The following is a 7,419-nucleotide window of genomic DNA, read 5'->3' on the forward strand; positions in this document are numbered from 1 at the left end:
TTACTGTCTGGTTGTTCAGCTAGATGCATAAATAAGCTTCAGCTAGTCCAGAATGCAGCAGCGAGAGTCCTCACCAGAACCAGAAGATATGAGCACATCACCCCTATCTTATCTTCACTCCATTGGCTCCCTGTGAAATTTCGCATTGATTTTAAAATACTACTCTTGACATATAAAGCATTAAATGGTCTCGCGCCGCAGTACCTGAGCGAACTGCTAGTGTCTTACGATCCGCCACGCCTACTTCGATCAAAGGATGCAGGCTGCTTGTCAGTACCGCGTATTATGAAAAATACAGCTGGGGGCAGAGCTTTTTCTTACAAAGCCCCAAAGTTATGGAATAGTCTTCCAAATAGTGTTCGGGACTCAGACACAGTCTCAGTGTTTAAGTCCAGGCTAAAAACCTATTTATTTAGCCGAGCATTTTTATAAATAGATTTGCCATAGGTAAAGGAGCAGATCTGGGGGACTCATGGACGTAGAGTATTATGGTGAACTGGTATGTTTGGATGCTGTCTTCCTCACTCTCATTGATCACTCAGGTTTGCTGACGGTGAGGTGATTGTTTGCTTTACATGTCAGGAAGCCCTCATGTTTGTGTTTCCTTCTGGCTCTCTCTTTTAGTTATGCTGTCATAGTTAGTCCTGCCGGAGTCTCTGCTTGCACGCTACAGTTAATATACATTCACATTATACATTGTGTGACTGTGACCATACCTAACTGCCATCTCTCCTCTTCTTCTCTTTCCCCCCCTCTTTCTTTTTCCTCTCTCCTCCTGTCCCCCCCTTTCACTCTTTCTCTCTCTCTCTGTCGAGCTACAAATGTCGTTCCTTAGCTGCCAGTGATCCAGACTCCCTCTGCCCTCCGGACCTGTCTGACCCATCCTGGTGCCCCACTTCTGGCTGAAGATCTCGTCACATGGATGCCCCGTGTGTCTCTCTGGGATGCGTCTGGTGTCTGGGAATGATTCTCTCTACCTAGAAAATGGTTCTGGCCTTGACTGGTGTTGGCAACTGTTTCTCTGGGGACTTGACAGTTCGATAGTTCATGACTGGAACTTCTTACAAGTCTACCTGGGTCTTCAATAACTACCTGGACTCCATATTAACATCAATTAACATCAGCTATTATAGCTGAACTGCCTCCCACCCTACACACTGTATAAATGCAGATCATTTACTGCTTTTTGTTTCACCCAAATGAGGATGGGTTCCCTGTTGAGTCTGGTTCCTCTCAAGGTTTCTTCCTCTTACCATCTCAGGGAGTTTTTCCTTGCCACTGTCGCCCTCGGCTTGCTCACCAGGGACAAACTGACCATTTTGATTCATACAAATTCACATTTCATACAAACCTAAATAATTCTTTTGACTATGTAAAGCTGCTTTGCGGCAATGAAAATTGCTAAAAGCGCTATACAAATAAAATTGAATTGAATTGAATTGGTGCAGACTTCAATGGACATGTTGGGGAAGGGAACAGAGGTGATGAAAATGTGATGGGCAGGTTTGGTCTTCAGGACAGGAATGTAGAAGGACAGATGGTGGTGGACTTTGCAAAGAGGATGGAAATGGCAGTAGTAAATACTTTCTTCCAGAAGAGGCAGGAACATAGGGTGACATATAAGAGTGGAGGCAGAAGCACTCAGGTCGACTACATCTTGTGTCGACGGCGTTGTAACCTGAAAGAGATCAGTGACTGCAAAGTGTTGGTAGGGGAGAGTGTAGCCAGACAACACAGAATGGTGGTGTGTAAAATAACCCTGGTGGTGAGGAAGGCGAAGAGGACAAAGGCAGAGCAGAGGACAAAGTGGTGGAAGCTGAGAAAGGAAGAATGTTGTGTAGTCTTCAGGGAGGAGTTGAGACAGGCTATGGGTGGTCAGGAGGGGCTTTCAGTTGACTGGACAACTACAGCCAATGTGATCAGGGAGACAGGTAGGAGGGTACTTGGTGTATCATCAGGTAAGGGGAAAGTGGACAAGGAGACTTGGTGGTGGAATGAGGAAGTCCAGGAGTGTATACAGGGAAAGAGGCTAGCTAAGAAGAAGTGGGACATTGAGAGGACTGAAGAGAGTAGACAGGAGTACAGGGAGATGCAAAGTAAGGTGAAGGTAGAGGTGGCAAAGGCCAAACAAAGAGCATATGAGGACTTGTATGCTAGGCTAGACAGTAAGGAGGGAGAGGTGGATCTGTACAGGTTGGCAAGGCAGAGAGATAGAGATGGGAAGGATGTGCAGCAGGTTAGAGTGATTAAAGATAGAGATGGAAATGTACTGACAGATGCCAGGAGGGTGATGGGAAGATGGAAGGAGTACTTTAAGGAGTTGATGAATGAGGAAAACGAAAGAGAACAAAGAGTAGAAGAGGTGACTGTTGTGGAACAGGAAGTAGCAAATATTAGTAAAAGTGAGGTGAGAAGGGCGTTAAAAAGGATGAAGAGTGGAAAGGCTGTTGGTCCAGATGACATACCTGTGGAGGTATGGAAGTGCTTAGGAGAGGTGGCAGTAGAGTTTCTGACAAGTTTGTTTAACAAGATCTTGGAGAGTGAGAGGATTCCAGAGGAATGGAGGAGAAGTGTATTGGTGCCAATTTTTAAGAACAAGGGAGATGTGCAAAGCTGTGGCAATTATAGAGGTATAAAGCTAATGAGCCAGACAATGAAGCTGTGGGAAAGAGTAGTGGAAGCTAGGTTAAGGGCAGAGGTGAGCATTTGTGAGCAGCAATATGGTTTTATGCCTAGAAAGAGTACATCAGATGCAGTATTTGCTTTGAGGATGCTGGCGGAGAAGTACAGAGAAGGTAACAGGGAGTTGCATTGTGTCTTTTTAGATTTAGAGAAAGCATATGACAGGGTTCCAAGAGAGGAGCTGTGGTATTGTATGAGGAAGTCTGGAGTGGCAGAGAAGTATGTTAGAGTGGTGCAGGACATGTATGAGAGCTGTAAGACAGTGGTAAGATGTGCTGTAGGTGTGACAGAAGAGTTCAAGGTGGAGGTGGGTCTGCATCAAGGATCGGCTCTAAGCCCCTTTTTGTTTGCTCTGGTGATGGACAGGATGACAGATGAGGTAAGACAGGAGTCCCCATGGACTATGATGTTTGCAGATGACATTGTGCTCTGTAGCGAGAGCAGGGAACAGGTGGAGGAAAATTTGGAGAGGTGGAGGTATGCTCTGGAAAGCAGAGGAATGAAGGTTAGCCGCAGCAAGACAGAATACATGTGTATAAATGAGAGGGACCCAGGAGGATCGGTGAGGCTACAGGGAGCAGAGGTAAAGAAGGTGCAGGATTTTAAGTACTTAGGGTCAACGCTCCAGAGCAATGGAGAGTGTTCAAAGGAGGGGAAGAGGCGGGTACAGGCAGGTTGGAATGGGTGGAGAAAAGTGTCAGGTGTGTTGTGCGATAAAAGAGTATCAGCGAGAATGAAAGGAAAGGTGTACAGGACAGTGGTGAGACCAGCAATGCTCTACGGCCTAGAGACAGTGGCGCTGAAGAAAAGACAGGAGGCAGAGTTGGAGGTAGCAGAGCTGAAGATGTTGAGGTTCTCTTTGGGAGTGACAAGGATGGATAGGATCAAGAATGAGTTTATCAGAGGGACAACCCACGTTAGATGTTTTGGAGATAAAGTCAGAGAGGCCAGATTGAGGTGGTTTGGACATGTTCAGAGGAGAGATGGTGAATATATCGGTAGAAGGATGCTGAGGTTGGAACTGCCAGGCAGGAGGTCTAGAGGAAGACCAAAGAGGAGATTTATGGATGCAGTGAGAGAGAACATAAAGTTAGTTGGGGTGAGAGAAGAGGATGCAGAGGATAGGGTTAGATGGAGGCAAATGATTCGCTGTGGCGACCCCTGAAAGGGAACAGCCGAAAGACAAAGAAGAAGAGAATTAAAAAATAAATTTGAATATACAACCTTACCAAAACAGTTGGTATAGAGTGAGGACAGAAGATGACCCATCACTGAATCTTGTGGTACATCAAAAAAGATTCTCTATTGAACAAAAACTAACCCTCTCTGCCAATTAATGTTAAGATCACCTATCTTAGGAAGCCAACCCTTTTCTACTGTGTCATGAATTCCAAAATACATGGCAAGGCTCTAGCTTGTAAATGATTACAGCGGAGTCTTCTCAGTAACAACCACAAGAGAGCTTTCAGCTGTATATGCCATTTCAAAAACTGTACTGGTGCTAGAATCGTGGAGGTCATTATGGGAGAGATAAAGAAAAAAGTGTTGGAATATACAGGAATTCTTTATAGGTTCAGAATCGTTTACTTCAATCATGGAGCTAGCTGAACCCAAGCTGTGGGCTTGGTGGTTACAGAGGAGATGTTCCTGATATTGAGTCAAGGGACACTTGATCATCATGGCAGGCTAGTTCCACAGTTTTCAAGGCCTGAACAAAAGTGCATGCTTTTTTCATCCCTTTTAGCTGCTAGTGTGCAACAGTCCAGGGTCAAATCCAGCTATGTTTTTCCTCCACTATGTGACTGTGAGGAGCTGCTTTTTGAATACTTTGGCCTCAGATTACCTCTCTGCTTAGTACTAAGCAGGATGTGAAACAAGCAAGCTAGGCATCATCATGCAACTTTTCCCAATTTAAAACTATCAAGTCAGCACCAGTGGTCAATCAACAACGCTTACACTTTCACTTTAAAGCCCAAATGCTGTCCATCCTAGACTCATGGTACAGAGGGTGTAAGCTCCAGTACCTGATCAACTAAGAAAACTATGATCTAGAGGAGAGACACTGGGGAAAGAATTTTATTAGGAATCCCCACCCTGAAATGAATAATCCAAAACAATGTGGTTACTCCACTTAGACCTGATCCACTTTAACTGGTCTCTGTTCCAGGAGGAGTTCAAAAGTTGCATTTTTGCATATATATAGATGGCTCTTCTGTATATACATACAGTGAGGTCAATAAGTATTTGATCACCCTGTGATTTTGCAAGTTCTGTGAGAGACAGAATCTAAAAAGAAAAATCCGATTTTTTAAAACAATTTATTTGTGAATTACTGTGTCAAATAAGTATTTGATCACTTGTTTAGCAGCCAGATTTCTGACCCTCAAAGAACTGTTATTTTGCTTTTAAATAGTCCAGCTACACTCTGCTCATGATTCTAAATTAGCAGCACCAGTGGCGGCTGCTAGCTTTTGAAACAGGTTAGCTCATATTTCTCTCTCCTTGTAAGGATGACTACTAAATAGTTTTGCCAAAAGCAGGTCAACAATATTAGCACTGTCTGCGTTTGCCATTATGCACAGCTTGCTAGCTGGCTAGTTTCCCCTTCCACGAGCTACCTCAATTATATGAATAAACTAACTTTACACTGTTGAAACAAGAAAATTGCGTCAAACAATCTACAATAAATACCTGATTCTAATCGAGCTGGTCATGAAGTTGAACGCGTTTTAGCGCACTTATAAAACCAATATAAATACGACAGTGCATATATGAGCATTTATTTTCTGACATAGTAGAGGAAGCGGAGCTTCCCTTGTAGTCTTAGAGCAGCCACCACTGAGTAGCACCTATTTGAGATCGTTAGCTGTCATTAAAAAAACACCTGTGCACCTCACAATCAGCCAAAGTCTAAGTAGATACATGGGGTATCAATAATGCTAAGAATGGTAAAGAATCAGCCCAGGACTACACGGGAGGAGCTGGTCAATGCCATGAAGAGAGCTGGGACCATCGTTTCCAAGGGTATTATCAGTACTAAGACATCATGGTTTAAAATCTTATATCGCACGGAAGGTTCCCCTGCTTAAGTCAGCCCATGTCCAGGCCCATGTGAAGTTTTCCAGGGATCATCTGGATGATCCAGAGGAGTCATGGGAGAACGTCCTGTGGTCAGATGAGACCAAAGTAGAACTTTTTGGTCTTAACTCCATTCGCCGTGTTTGGAGGAAGAAGAACGATGAGTATCATCCCATATATAATATAAGGTATAATATATAGGTATAATACCATACCTACAGTGAAGCATGGGGCTGGAAGCATCATGCTCTCTGAGGTGTTTTTCTGCACAGGTGACAGGATAACGGCACTGTATTAAGGAGAGGATGTACAGGCAACTCGTGCATCTTAACTGCTTCTCTCTAAAGAAGACCCAAAATGGTGCAAAGGATTAAAAAAAATCTTTTTACCATAAACTCTTACTTACTCACCATCTATATTATCCAGGGTTACAGGGGGCCTAGAGCCTATCCCTGGACAAAGTGCCAGTCTAACGCAGGGCACACACATGTGAACTTACTCACACAAACTATGGGCAATTTGGAAATGCCAATTAGCCTAATCTGCGGGTCTTTGGACTGTGGAAAAAAAACGGAGTACCCGGAAGAAAATCACCAAGCACAGAGAAAACATGCAAAAAAATTAAATTACATTTTAAAAGGATACTTTTAAATCTACAATAAGAAATATCAATGGATTCTGCATTGTTCAATTAAAACAAAACAAAAACATTACATCTAATTGATGTTTACAATTAGATGTTTTTTGTTACTTATAATTACTTGTACATCACTGACATAATTTTACTTACTTTACAATATTTAATTATACAACAGTTAGTTTGTATTGAGTAATCTGTTTGGGTGGGAGACATTCCATGAGTGATAACATAAGGCAAAATAGCATAATAAAGGTGAGACATTTGCTCTAACAATATGTGTCCCTTGGCATTCCAGGTGTTCTACAATCATTAATTACACTAACTGTCAGTCGCAGCATGGGTGAAAGTAGGTCTGTATGGTCTGCAGCACTGCGGAGAGTAGCTGCCTGCCAAAACCCACATTCCACAACCAGTCAAAAAAGCACTTTCAGCAAGTACACACACCTGACAACATTATGACATCTTACACTACACACTCATTTACTCATCTTTGTTTGCACATTTGCACGTGCACTTTGTTGTCTATTGTTGTCTCTTTTTGTATAAAAATAGTTTTAGGTTAACTTAAAGGGGTCATACAGGCCTACATGCACTTTTTTAAGCTATTTGGACTGAACTGTGTGTTAGGAGAGTGCGTACACAACCACTCTACGATGATAAAGAGCCACCCAGTGGTTTTCTTTTCATTTATTACGATAACATGCCCCTTCTGAAATCAGGCCAATTGCAAATGCCTGTCACTGTGATGCCACACCACAAGAGGCCGCTCCTACACTAGTTGATTGACACTGGTGTTTAAGCAAAGACCCGCCCCGAGTGAGAAGAAGCTGTCGGCCATTGTTTTTCACTGCTGGAGCAAAATGTCGCCTAAGCGAGTGTTGTGTACAGTTGTTGGGTGTACTGTAATAGCGAACACAGCAGTCGTCATTCACTACCGACTTCTGAGCCGCTGAGGACGTAGTGGCTGAATTTAGTTTTTAAAGCTAACGTCCCTCTCGATCTACCTAAATGCGTTCATG

This window comes from Clarias gariepinus, chromosome 16 (assembly GCF_024256425.1).
Source record: "Clarias gariepinus isolate MV-2021 ecotype Netherlands chromosome 16, CGAR_prim_01v2, whole genome shotgun sequence".
NCBI lineage: Eukaryota > Metazoa > Chordata > Actinopteri > Siluriformes > Clariidae > Clarias > Clarias gariepinus.